The sequence below is a fragment of the Melanostigma gelatinosum genome (assembly GCF_949748355.1).
Source record: "Melanostigma gelatinosum genome assembly, chromosome: 15".
Taxonomy (NCBI): Eukaryota; Metazoa; Chordata; class Actinopteri; order Perciformes; family Zoarcidae; genus Melanostigma; species Melanostigma gelatinosum.
Window position 1 is genome coordinate 21,441,203 of NC_136648.1, and position 14,934 is coordinate 21,456,136.

The 14,934-nt window shown below is 40.7% G+C and overlaps 1 protein-coding gene across 1 annotated transcript in view; it reads right to left on the minus strand.

Annotated features, from left to right (window-relative positions):
- The window catches only part of astn1 (astrotactin 1), a gene marked incomplete at its 5' end in the record, with an annotated part of 390,125 nt that overhangs the window by 192,747 nt on the left and 182,444 nt on the right, over positions 1–14,934 (minus strand). The gene's annotated exons all lie outside the window — the stretch shown is intronic.

The following is a 14,934-nucleotide window of genomic DNA, read 5'->3' on the forward strand; positions in this document are numbered from 1 at the left end:
TAATTAAAACCAGAATGTCTCACGTGTTCAGTTTACAACCAGAATGTCTCACGTGTTCAGTTTAAAACCAGAATGTCTCACGTGTTCAGTTTAAAACCAGAATGTCTCACGTGTTCAGTTTATAACCAGAATGTCTCACGTGTTCAGTTTATAATCAGAATGTCTCACGTGTTCAGTTTAAAACCAGAATGTCTCACGTGTTCAGTTTAATTAAAACCAGAATGTCTCACGTGTTCAGTTTAAAACCAGAATGTCTCACGTGTTCAGTTTATAACCAGAATGTCTCACGTGTTCAGTTTATAATCAGAATGTCTCACGTGTTCAGTTTAAAACCAGAATGTCTCACGTGTTCAGTTTAAAACCAGAATATCTCACGTGTTCAGTTTAAAACCAGAATGTCTCACGTGTTCAGTTTAAAACCAGAATGTCTCACGTGTTCAGTTTATAACCAGAATGTCTCACGTGTTCAGTTTAAAACCAGAATGTCTCACGTGTTCAGTTTAAAACCAGAATGTCTCACGTGTTCAGTTTAAAACCAGAATGTCTCACGTGTTCAGTTTATAACCAGAATGTCTCACGTGTTCAGTTTATAACCAGAATGTCTCACGTGTTCAGTTTAAAACCAGAATGTCTCACGTGTTCAGAGACCTTGGCAATAATTAAAAGCGTTAATGTGGCACTACGAGACAAAGAACACGTCTTTTGAGCAAACGTACCCACTCACATCTGAAATGAAGTCACAGAAAATAAATCTAAGAGCCCAATATGATCAGAATCCTAACACATGAATTCAATAATGTTAACAGAGAGGAATAGAGCTGAAACAAGTGGTTTAATAAACACAGATGAAGTCCATGCACACATTTATCTTATTCGAAGATGAGAAGAATATAACACCATGTTTTTTTTGTTTGACATCACTTCAGCCTGAATGAACTGAATTTAAAGCTGCAGGACAATTTAGTTAAATTAATTTTCCAAACTGAATTATTTTTTAAAAGCTTTCTATAATGTAATTTAATCTTAAATCCGGCCCTTATTGTTATTGAAATAAGAGAACATTTATTTATTAATAGATTATGTAATATTTATAATTCATCCAGTTCAGTTTGAAATCTGACAATAAATACTGTTGAGATATTATTCAATTGAACTCATTATTTGATTTGACAGTCAGTTGTTGACTACATACGGACGTTAATACAACTGTTGGCTACTTCAATATATATGGGACTAAATCATAGAAGAAGTTAGACATTGTGATGTTCTGGACCTTTGATGAGGAAATTCCCTCGAACTGGACCTCATTGAATTTGTATTAAATACACCTGTTATTGTTGTTTAGCCTCTTTTTGTTGTCACTTTTGTGTGTATCTTTGTAGTCATAACGCATCTCTCCGTGGTTTTAAGTCTCTTCGTGGTTCTCTGTTTCATTGCATCTCTTTGTAGTTGCTTTGGTCTATTTGTAGTCTCTTTGTGTCTCTTCGTAGACGACTTATGTGTCTTTGTAGTAAACTCTATAGTAAACCCATGATGGTTTACATGTACATGAGACAAATGAACCAACTCCACGGATGCTATAAACAGCCACAGTCGTACATAATGATCGTGTGCTCTGGCCTTGTTGGACCACCTCACCAATGTGCATTTAAGTGAACTTTAAGGAAACTTTTGAAATGTCTCAATAAAAAAACAACCCAAATTAGGTTTATATGTTTCCATCGTCTGGTTTGGAGATGGAAAAGGCTTGAGTGTAGTTTGGTCAGAAGTTGGCGCATAGGCTATGTATAGCTGTAACCCACCAGTAAATGAAGAAGTAGAGGTTGTGAATGGAAAATGCAACAAGTTGCCTCGGCCGTCTGATCATCTTTGAGATATAAAAAGAAAGAGGTCTTTAGGAACTGGAGAAATTGTACTTGTTCTTAGGCAGCTAGTATTGGCCATGTTTAATGTTGTCTGGAGACAAAGACGCAAAATAGTAAGTTGCGGGAATATGCCTACAGCAGAGACAGCTGATCAGTCATGTGACTTAGATGTTCACTACATCAGAATCTATTGGACAAAGGAGTTTCTATAACACATGTAGCTCTTCTTTTCTGCAATTGTAGAATGTTTATTGAATTTTGCCCTTTTCATCATCTTTCCTAATACCATAATTCGTTAATAATGAAAATGCACATGCAAGTATGGGAATGAAAACCCGACGACAGGAAATCAGTGAAATGATGCTTCTCTTTCGCTGTGATATTCATTGAATGGTCTAAAGACTGGGAGTGTAAATCAGTCACGATTGAGATTCATGAATACAATCAGGCTTTTGCAAAGTGTCTTTATACAGATGAAAGACATACAGAGCATGAGCCTACAAAGTAGTTAGAAATTTCACAATTTTTGAGACCCAATTGGTTTGGGACCAATAACTAATTTCTTTGTAAGAACATGTAACATCACCAAATAAACAAACCGACTTCATCCAAGTCTGGATCCCAGCTCTGAAAATCCCATCAATAGTGTTTGCTACTACTAACAAAAAGCAATGCCATTTAAACTTCAAAAAACATTTGTAGATGATATTGTATATTCAAACTTCCCTATAACCTTTAGTTGTATGAATATTCTCCAAAGATATGACCTCAGAAAGACAACTTTAATGAAATACTGTGTTGACAGGAAATGGTGAAAGAGGGATGAATGCAGGCTGGAAGGACAGAGAATAATCATCGATAAATATGAGCTTCTCATCTGTGTGAAGCGATACCTTCTGGCAGTAATTAAGGGGAAATCAATACATAGTAACAATTATGCAAGACTGCGCGGCGTATGGAAGAGACATGGTCTCATAAAGCACGCCATTTTTCATCGTGTCGGTTCTGCTGCGACGTGACTCATCTTCCGTCGGAGAGACGATGTCCTCGTTTGTCTGTTGCTGCGAGTGACTCTTTGTTGAACTCACTCACTTCGTTCCCTCATCACACTTTGTCTCAATGCCAGTTAGGTTCACAACAAGGTTCCACGATGGAATGACTTCAATAAATCAGGTGTCTCGGGACCAAATCTGATGACAATACATCTTTGTGTAACTCCCGTGAGGATCCGTAGGCCTCTGATTATTTGGACTCCAGAGTCATTTTAAATGCACAAATCCAGAACTTATTTTGATTAAATACTCTTTTTATGGCTACAACATAAAAACAATCGCACACATTTGACATATTACCGTCTTTTAAAGTTTACGACCACTAACAAGTTAGCAATGAATTGACTGTCAACAGAGCTAGCAGAAACGGAGCAAGATTAGCATTCTTTTAGCTCGGTTTTGTACAGAAGCCGTGTGAGGAAAGAAAAAAATATTTATATTATTTTCTAATAGCTCGTAAAACTTTTTTCTCCACCTGTTTCACATGAAAAAATACAAAGAAGGAAGTAAGAAAGATTATCCTCGGGAAACCTTTTTTCACATGTTAGCCGTTGTGCTGACGTTACTGGGCTAGCCGTCGTGCTACTGGGCTAGCAGCGGCTCCCACTCGTTCTTTGGATCTGTGGATGTGTTCCTAATAAACGAGTGAACTTCTAGACTTCAGTGTTGGTCCATTTGTCCGTGTTTTGTTTTTCATTTGTCGGTTGTTTACATGGCTAAAAGGTTTTTGAAAATGGCAGTTGCCGAAGCTGCACTCGGCATTCTAAAAGATTTGATTAATGAAATGTTCATAGTTGTAATCGACTGCTCACAAAATCACTGCCTAACCCTAACCCTGTTATTCATAGGTGACGAAAAGAAGAATATAAATGCAAGACCTAGCTGGTGATAAAGCAGAATCATCCTTAAGCACACCATCCTTCAATTGTAACCCAGAACACTTCAGCTACCAACATGGCTGGCCTGTAAGGTTCTGTACCGAAGTCTACCAACGGGACTAGAGAAGTAACAAAATCATCTGTGGACGAACGACTCATTTGCTGCCATAAATTGTACTCTCAAATGTCTAACGACAACTTCCTGTATGCTGAGAATATTCCCCGCCATCAACCATATCTGATACGACCTAGAGCACATGTGTCAAACTCAAGGCCCGCGGCCCGAATCTGGCCCGCCACGCCATTTTATGTGGCCCGCGAATCCGCCAGCAAAAAATAAATAAAAATAAAAAGTTTTTTTTTTTTTTTTTTGGAAAAATAATTAAAAGTTAGACTTCAAAATAAAAGTATCTCCATGGTCGAAGTTATGAGATAGAAAGTTGAAATTATGAGATAGAAAGTTGAAATTGTGAGATAGAAAGTTGAAGTGATGAGATAGCATGTTGTCTGTGTACCGACATTAAAACTATCACAGGTGGACTATAACAGGTGGACCGGAGATGCAACGGTCCGAAAAGAGGTTTTCCAACGATTGAAAAAGATCGACAAATAATCCCAAAATGTCCACGAAGAGAAAAATTGATGAAGAGGGAAGAAAATGTAATGAAAGATGTGAAAGTGAACACATGTTTGTGCTTCAAGGAGAACAACGGGTCTGTCTTCTGTGTTATGAGGCGTGTCGGTGATGAAGGACACAGTTCACGTCGGCATTTTGACACCAAACACGGAGCTAAATTTAGCCTCCGAGAAAAACATCAAACTGTCCAAGAATTAAAAGGCAGACTGCAATCACAGCAGAATATATTTACACAGATACAGCCCAGTACATGCTAAAGGTATGTGAGCAGAGCTCCGACCAGATACAGACTTTTACAAATGTCAGTTTGTGAAGAAACACCATCGCAGACCGAGTTCATGAACTAGCAGCAATCTAACAACACAGCTCGCTAAGAGACGAGCAGGTACTTGTGTTTCTAATGAACTGTTGATGAAAGCACAGAAACACGGATACATCATCTATCCATGTTCATCAGACCTGACTCTCAGTCAGCAGCTCTTGGATGTAGCTGCCATGCACAGGACGACGACAGGGAGGAACATTAGTGATGCAGAGAGGTGACACAAACAGCTTTGAACAAAGTTATTGTAATAACTTGTGTTTGATATTTGTCTTTGTTATTTTCTTTAATAGTTTGATCTTTGATAGAGTCATGTGGGTTTCTTAACCCTCAATTAAAATGATTTGTTATAATAACAGAAATGTCTTTAAATATCATTTTTCATTTATATAACTGCATGTACAATATGTTTACACTTGAATAAACAATAATCAAATGCAGAGAGAGTTATTTAACAATATGTTAGGGAGAAGTTAGTTATACAGTCTTACAGTTACAACCGGCCCTTTGAGGGCGACCGTGATGCTGATGTGGCCCAGAGTGGAAATGAGTTTGAGAGCCCTGACCGAGAGCATCTCAAGAAGCCTAAATGGATGGTTTTCTCAGTTGATGCCCCCTTTTTAGACACACTACTATTCAAAATATGTGTGATAAAAACCTTGCCTTGTAATACACACAACAGCTATTAAACAAGTTTAAAAGGGTTAAAAGGTTCCTCCTGTGTAATATACTAGTTGATTCCTACAGTTAGTTCCGGGCCTGAGCTTTGTAAAAAAAAAAGGATATGCAATTATTTACAAATCAGAAAACTGTTGCTTTTGGGAAAGTCACAGCTTGAGAACACCGACATTTTATTTGCGCGGCCGTGGCGTGGCCGGGGGTGTGAGGGTAATCCGTGGCTGGTGTGGCTGGTATTAAGGAGCGATATTGGGACCAATCTGCATCTTGCTCCAAGTGCTCAGAATGCATGAATAGATTCATTACTAAAACTGTGTGAGCGCACAAAGACAGAAATATGCATGTGCACTCTTTTCATCAGATTTATAACGCCGCACGTATACGCCTGATTTTATGAATCATCACAAGCCTCATTTCAGGCCCCACAGTAAATTGATGCAGAAACGCCCTTCAACGACGGTTTGCATAACTATATTTATCGACACTTATTGGATCCTTCAATGACGGCAAAGAAGCAGTGCAATTTCACCCACTGTCTCATGTGCAGGTTCTCCAACAGCACCAGAGCAGCTGAGGGGTATTCATAGCGGCACAAGGGCTGGAGGAGAGGTGGACGAGGCCGCTGTTCGTTCCTCGTGTCAAACAGGAAGTCCATGTTGATTTATTTGTCATGTTACTTGAGTAATTAGTTGAGCTACTTCCGTAGTTACCCTTTGTGGTTGGAATATTTTTCTGACTGTATTACAAAGTTATAGAGTTAAAGAAATGAACCGTAAAAGAAATATAAGTAATATTTTACAGAATGCCACACAGGCTGCCAAATAATAACACAATCAGTGATATTGTTTGTTTTGGCTGTTTGCCAGTGTTTTACTTTTAGCTTTCATCTCTCACTGTATATATATATATATATATATATATATATATATATATATATATATATATCTTATCATATCACACACAGCTCTCTCTCTCGAATAAAAGTGTGTACACCCGGTCTGGTCGCTGCACATTCGATTCTAACTACCAGTTTTAGTTTAGTTGTGGGAAAAGGCATACGGATGTGTTTTGTGCGTACACGTCGTTTATGCATCTGGCCTCTGGAGACAAACTATGTGGAATACATGACAGTAATATACAGCGTCACTGCTCTGTTTGTGACATATTTCTATCATCAACTTGCACTCAAACAGTGTATGCGTCTGTTGCAGAACGAGGAAAAGCAAAGCTGGTTTAGGAGTGCAGAGAGCAACTAGAAAATGCATTTCCTGCTGAAAATGCATTGGAATGCTGAAAGCTGAAATGAATCTCAAAAACATTGCTGAAAATAGATATCCAATTTAAAAAAAATTGCAAAAAGCTTAATAATTAAAAAAGTTGAAAGATTACAAATATGAAGTCATATCACACCTCTCCTGAAAGAGCTGAACATTTTGCTATTCGAACGGTTTCTGTAGCTTAAAAGAATTCCAGCGGGAGTGATATTTGTTGTAGTAGTAGTAGAAGTTGTAGTGGAAGTATTATTAGCAGTATAAGTATTAGTCGCATTTGAATAAGTACTAGCTGTAGCAGTAGTGATATTTGTAGTAGCAGCAGTAGTAGAAGTTGTAGTCTAAGTATTAGTAATTAGAAGAAGTAGTAGAAGTAGTAGCATCAGCAGTCGTAGTAATAGCTGTAGTAGTGGTCGTAGTATTTAATATAACAGTAGTAGTAGAATAAGTAGTAGTGGTAGTAGTAATAGTGAAGTCAGTTTTTGAAGTAGCAGTAGTAGTAGAACTAGTAGCAGTCGTACTAATAGCTGTAGTATTATTAGTACTGGTTATTAGTACTGGTTATTAGTACTGGTTATTAGTACTGGTAGTAGCAGGAATAGCAGTATTAGCAGTTGTGGTATCAGTAATAATAGTAGTGGTAGTGGTAGTAATAGCAGTAGTGGTAGTAATAATATTTATGGTAGCAGTAATAGCAGTAGCAGTAGTAGTAGTAATAGTAGCAACAGCAAAAGTTGAAGTAGTAGTAGTAGTAGTAATACTTGAAATATTAGCAGTAGTAGTAGTTGTCGCAGTATTAGTAAGAGCATTCATTATTTCAACAAAAAAGCCTAATTTTGAGCGAAACGTTTAAATACAGTTAATCCATGGGGCTTTTATTTTGAAAGGGTGGGGCTGGTGGGGGAGGGAGGGGGAGAGGAGACATAATCATCATGTTTGACACATAAACAGAGGTTATTAAATGACAGGCTTCATCACAAGCAGTTCAGTTAGAATTCACTCTCTGGGGCTTTTATTTTGAAATGGGGTGTGGGGGAGAAGGGGAGAGGAGACAGAATCATAATGTTAGATAAACACAAACAGGTTATTAAATGACAGGCTCATCACAAGCATTTCAGTTAGGATTCATTCTGTGGGGCTTTTATTTTAAAATGGCGTGTGTGTGGGGGGGGGGGGGAGGAGGGGGGAAAGACCTCTAAAGCAGTGATTCTTAACCATAGGGCCGCGGCCCATGATTGGGCCGCGAGCGCCACCTAGAGGGCCGCGAAAAACTTTCAGTTTTGCACCTGTGGGCCGCGAGGGCTGCGGGACCGCATAGGTTATCAATTGAAGACACCAGAGATATTACTGTTATCCATGAGACGCTCAGTTACAATACAGCTTCCCACCACCTGTTGGCGGTAATGCGTCAGTCAGTTGTTTAACAAGCTGCAATAAGCAGAAGAAGACACTCAGCTAGCCGCTAGCCTGTAGCGAAAGTTATGGATAAGTTATTAAAAAGAAAAAATGAAGACGACAGTGGTGCCATACCCCCCAAAAGTCTAAATGTGTGTGCAAGTACAACCCTGACTTTCTTAAGTACGGCTTTGTGAACGGAGGCAACGAGGCAGAGCCGAGGGCTCAGTGTGTGGAATGTGGGCTAATGCTATCAAACGAAGCACTGAAACCTTCAAAAATAAAGCGACACCAAGCGACGAAACATCCAACGCTCGTGGGAAAGCCTGTTGGGCTTCTTGTTGTGTATGCAGGTTTACATACACATGATAATAAATGTCTTTGTGATCATCACATTGTATCATCTCATTTATTTAACAAGGGTTTTGCCTGTTCAACACCGGCATCCTCGATCCCCTCCCCTTCCGTTCCTACGGCTTGTTTGCGCATATACGTCACAAAACATATCCGTGTTTGGTATCCCAGCATGCCCAAAATCCTCATCTTTGCAAAGAAATCATCGATTTTCTTTCATTTCTTATGGTTTCTCCACAAAAGGAGCCCACACACACACTGTCCAAAGTCGCCATAACCGCTGCAAGTCGTATCTTGCAGCATTTCGACGGAAAAAGACACATTACAGACCCGACAACGTGCTAGCGGATGTTACCATGGAGCTACTGCCTTCAGAAAACGCTAGTACTTATAGTACAAACCTTATCCTCGTTTTCCATAAGCCGTCAACCAACGTTTGCGTAACTGAGCTATTCTCATTCTCGTTCGTGCGCTCGGTCGCAGCCATTAAGCACAGCAAGTCCGCTACTCACACACCACGTCTTCGACCATATATACATAGTTTTTGTAAAAGCTAAAAATAAAAGGAAAATAATATAAAATCAAAATATAAAGGGAGAAACACCTTTAGTGTGTCAGAATATCATGTGGTTACCATGTGTCCATTTGGGTCTCCAAATGTCCTTTTAGAGCTCCGCCTGGATCTCTTCATGGAAGAAACACTGTAGAATGGTCATACTTTGTCCAATATTCTTCAAATTTGAGGCAGTTGTTCACTGATAGTGTAGTTACAGCCCTATACTGTCCTTTACCTGTACAGATACAGCCACCGGCAGTTATTTATACTGAAAGATACTTTTTTATTTTATTTGGACAAAAATCTTAAATTTTTACTGACTCCAAAGGCCCACTGCTCTGTTTCTGTATGACCTACAGGTTGTCTGACACTTTTGATGCATATAGTCAGAGTGGGCCCCGGGACACTTTGTACTTGAAAAGTTGGGCCCGAGGTCAAAAAGGTTAAGAACCCCTGCTCTAAAGATCCCTAAGACCTGAATGACTGTATGAGAGACACAGAGAGATAGAGGGAGAGGAGTGTATGTGCGCGTGTGTCTGTGAGTTAACAGCATTCCAACAATTATGTGTGTTTTCAGCTCTCCGTTTAGAAAAGCATGAACGTGACGAATGAATCTCTGCTGATTTTCTGACGATTTGTCATCCATCACTATCCGTCAGATCACGCGCTACATGGAATACAGTTTTCATGGTTAATCTTGTCGAATGACAACATGTAACATTTAACAGCCATCTGGCACCGCGAGGAAGCAATAATTCATTCTCCGAGAGTGAAATCTCGCTCAAAGTTCAAGGAACTTTTGTTGAACTGCCAGAACTTCTAGTGAGAGCTGAGGTGAAGCCGCCACCTGTTTCCTTGGAATGAGACAAAACACAAGGACGCTTTTGATTAACAACCCCGATCACTTGTTTCTGTTCTCCACATGGTGATCCCCCCCCCTGATTATGCAACCGGTGACAATCAAAGACCCCTCCACACCCCTCCCCTCTCAGACACATTTCATATTTTAATTAATTGAGTCAATGATGGTATTCCCTCCTGAGGGGGGGTGGCACATTAAGCTGAGGTGAGTCAAAAAAAGGAAGAGGAAAAAAAAAAGAATGCCAGCACAATGTAGTTTGGGTGGAGGGGTTGTCAGGTGGTCTTATTCATTGAACCAGAAGAGAACAAAGGGCACTAAAATATTCATTAAAAGCTGCTCTGAGCTTGTCGTGTGAGAGAGGAATAGAAAGGAGGAGAGGACGGTGTAAGGAGTAATAAGGACGTTAGCTTTTAACACCTCATTACTGGAGTCCTCTGGCTCCCACCGAGACAGGAAGACAGAGACCCCGTCACCGAGCTCTGTGAAATGAATCCAGATCAGTGCTCCTGAGATGTCACAGCGATAGGACCTCCTTCCCAGGCCACCGGCGCTCATATCTCGTGTTGCTTTGTTATCAAAAATCCCCCTCATGCCCCCCAGGCAGTTTGCTGCCACTGACGATGACACGGATGGATTTTTACTTGGTCATAAATCAAATGAATAAGCCGTGCCATGAAAAAAAACAAATGGCCAAAACAAGTCTGTGTGTGAAGCAGGAGGGGAAGCTTCAAAGAACGAGAGGCACCCAGGGCTGCTGAGCTCGAACGATGAACCGTGAGGAAGACGTGCCGGGTGGAGAGATTCAAACCTCCTCTGAGTTTGTGCCACAGGTCTCATGATCTGTGAGGGCTTGGCTGTCCAGCCAGTACACCGAATGCAGCCATGTGTTTGTTTTAGTGCGTTAGCATCATAGACTGTAGTCACGGTGACCCATTGGTTTGGGGACTGCTGTTTCAAAGCCTTGAGTTTGGCATTGTCGTCATCTTGGTTTTTACTAAAAGTGAGTGGATGGAGCTAGTCAACCGAATGCTGACAAGGACATTTTTTGGTGACCAAAATGTCACAATTAACTGTCATGATCTGAAAACTCCCAGACCAGACAACGCCATGGTAACAACCTGTCAATCACAGTAAGCCCCGCCCTAGAGCATACTCTATTTAATGGTATCTGACTCTAAATGGACCATAGTTTACCAAATGAACATCGTGCTGTATTGAAACTAGAGATTGAGCCCATAAACTCATGTTTACAATGTTTACTGAGGTAATAAATCAAGAGAGAAGTAGAGTCATTTTCTCATACAACCAGAGGAGTCGCCCCCTGGTGGCCATTAGAGAGAATGCAGCTTTAAGGCACTTCTGCATTGGCCAGATGGTGTGGCTTGGTTTGTATGCATTCATGTGCATACCTGAGCGCTATTTCCTCCATCTGTGTGTATGTGTGTGTTTTGCCACTGGGCACCTGCTCACACCGCTTGCTGCTTCCCTTTTATTCTCTATCTTTCTGTTGTTGTTGTTCCAGACAGAACAAATACCAACACCTAGCAGGGGCCATGGAGAAGACCCATTTAGTTTCCCACCCACAAATAAATCAGACATTAGTCGGCAAATCTTTCACCTGGAGGGATAGTTTCTAGCTTTCTGTGCACAAGGAGGAAAATAAAAAGCAGTAAAAGTAAAGTATGTTTCAGTAAAGATGACAGTAGGAGTATGGAGGAAGAGGAAAACAACAAACCTCCACTGATGGTGACACAATATTCTGATGTGACTTTTCATCATCACTGAATGACGGAGACAGATGCTTTGCGCCGCTCCAGAGCAGCGGGGGAGGGGCTTTTGTAGAAGTGCCAGTGAACATCACATGAAGGTTTCCTTACTGTCCCTCCCTCCCTCTCGCTCGCTTCACTCAAGGGCAAGCAGCACATCGAAAGAGGATATGGGAGGACACAGGCCCCGGTGCTGTCTCGCTTGCATAATAGTTAGTGACTAAGTCAATGCCTGTTGAAGGCTGCGCATAGCAACTTTGCACTTTTGCCTCCAGTGGCTGTGAGATAAAACTGAATTTCCTAAAGTTTTCGAAAGCTTGTTTTTCTGTCGAGCGGTCATTTGACAGCTGCAGCGTCAGTTTAACTGCACACCCCTTTGGTCCTCAGTGGTACCGTCTTGCAGGGAGTAGAGGGAGTGGGAGTGATTAAGAGATCCAGCCACTGAGTCCAGTGTTTAGGACAGCCTATTCAAAGCCGCAGAGATTTCTCAAAGAAGAATTACATCTGAGCCAATAAATCTACTCTGCAGCATTTAAAAACTCTTCCCTCCTGCGGCTTTTTGCTTATATTTGAAGAGTGCTTCGGCAATTTATTCGATGGCTCTTGCAAGAGACAGCTTTTTTTAGTTTTCAGAAAGGTCAGAGTGGATGTAACAGAAGCCCTGACTTTTAGTCCCAAGTATGGGTGAAGCGACAATAAGGCTGGATCCCACATTTACCATAATTAGCTGGTTCAATTTTGGACCCAATTGCAATTTTGCAAAAATATTCACATATCTACTGAGAGTAACACATTTATATTTGCTAGGAAAGAGCAATTCCCAAACTCTAGAAACAAATCCTTGGAATGGAACAGGCGAAGAATTGGCAACAAATAAGTTGATTTGGTAAAGATGCAGTCATAGCTTAACCCTACCCAAGGAAAGATACAGGAGAACATTCCTGCCCACTGCAATACGACTTTACAATAAAACAGCTCTGGCCAGATCATCCTCCACATAACTACCGGTACACACTGCTTCACTGCTGTTTGCTGGGGTTGACTTTGCACTACTGCTCTTCACCTCGTCAGATAATTCAACACTATTCTATTTCATTGTATATACTGTGCATTTTTGTTGTTATATATTCTATATTCTGATATTTTAATTTGTCCTACTCTCTTATTCGATTGTGTATTTTTTAATACTTAATATCTTTGGTTACTCTGCTACTTTGCTAATTGGTGTGTCTTGCTGCTGTAACATACAAATTTCCCCCTGGGGATAAATAAAGTACATATCTGTCTGTCTGTCTGTCTGTCTGTCTGTCTGTCTGTCTGTCTGTCTGTCTGTCTGTCTGTCTATCTATCTATCTATCTATCTATCTATCTATCTGTCTGTCTATCTGTCTGTCTATCTATCTGTCTATCTATCTATCTGTCTATCTATCTATCTGTCTATCTATCTATCTATCTATCTATCTATCTATCTGTCTGTCTATCTGTCTGTCTATCTATCTATCTGTCTATCTATCTATCTGTCTATCTATCTATCTGTCTATCTATCTGTCTATCTATCTATCTGTCTATCTACCCATAATGCACCCCAATAGTGTCTTTTGTAGGACCCTCCCTGCCTGGTAAATGCCCAAATGTGTCAAACTTGTAATGCAGGCTTTCAGTTTAAAATGTGATTTGATATATCTTGATAAACTTTTCTGCAACTTGAAAAGAACTCATGCACAGAAGTATTTGTCTGTTTTCTCCGATTGAGCAGTACTCCCTCTGACCAGAACATTGACAGGTACAATTGGTGGTGAGCCCTTTTAACCTTTGACCTACAGCATGCATCCATTGGATGCATGCTGTCCTCGGGACATAGATTTACGGGACATAGATTTACATAGATTTACCCGACATAGATTCGGGTATAGATTTACCACCACCTACAAGCAAAGTACTGCCAGAGGCTGCCTTCCACCGTTTCCATGCTTTCATTTGTGTTTTTAGTTGTGAGATGAATCCCAGACCGAGTGCTTCACTGACTTTGAACCCCTGACGGATCGCCGGTGTTCATTTGCGATGCTCTCTTCCTTCCGCATCCCATCGTTCATCTGGTCGAATGTGATCCAATTTGAGCACACTGGCTCCTGGTCGGCTTTAATTCATTTGCTGCCATCTCGTATAAGTAGGCCTTGCATTAACCATGCCTCCCAAAAGAGTAGCCCTTCCTCTTCCACCACCTTATCTGCACAGGAAGCATTTAGTGCTCTTCAAAGTCTGCCTCAGACCCCGCGTTTCATTCACAAGCACGTCCAAATGAGATCAGAGCTTTTGAGATTCAGATTCTTGATGATATTAGCTTTCCTGCCTCACCCGTCCCTCCCTCTCTTTCTACCACTCCGGCAGTGGATCCCTACAGTGAGTGGGGGAGTTGCCTGCGGTCGGCGGAATCCACGCTCGGCCAAAATTCCTGGACTGCAGATGACTTTGCTGCCCTTCTGGCTTCCTGCGTTCAGTGGAAGTGATTGCAGCATGCAGACAGCAATAACTAACCGCCTTCAAAGCACTCTACCATCCACATCAAACCACGTGCAAATGAAAGGAACACGACATACATTTGGACCCATGCGCCTACGTATTCCATAAGCCTCTCCAACGAGGTCAGCTTGTAGTTTCTTTTGTATCTGTCCTCAGAGTGTTTGCTGCGATGAAGTGAAAGGTCTCATGTTTTATGAAGGCTTTTCTATCACTCTTCTTTTTTCATTAGGAAGAAATTGACATGAAATCAAACTGAAAGTCCTTTCCACATCATGAAATAACCTTAAATTATACTGATTCAATCCCATATGCTACTACCTCCTGATTGCACTACAACTCTTTCTCTGTTACTGTTGTAAATAACCTGCTTTTACGCTCATTTATACATCCGGAATGTCTTTGTATCCGTTGATGACCGGGGCTCCTTTAACTTGTGGGGCCTCAGGGTTCATTATTTTCTATATTCATGCTGATATGAGGACACTTGATCAGTCAACTCGGTTGTGTGTTTCATCATTGCTACGCGGATGATACACAACTCTACTTATCTCAAATTTGATTTCATTTTAAATCTAATTTCGTCTGGCTGAGATTAGTAATTGAATGTCTCAAAATGCTTTTCAATTACATCACAGCTAAAGTGAAGTCCGGCTTTTGCCCCTCTGTTTATTGGCCACTGACAAACAATAGTTTGCCAAAAACTTAAGTGTCAGCTGAACTATGCTGAACATGTGAAAACAGTTATTCAGCCCAGCTACTTTTACCAGATCCTCCTCCT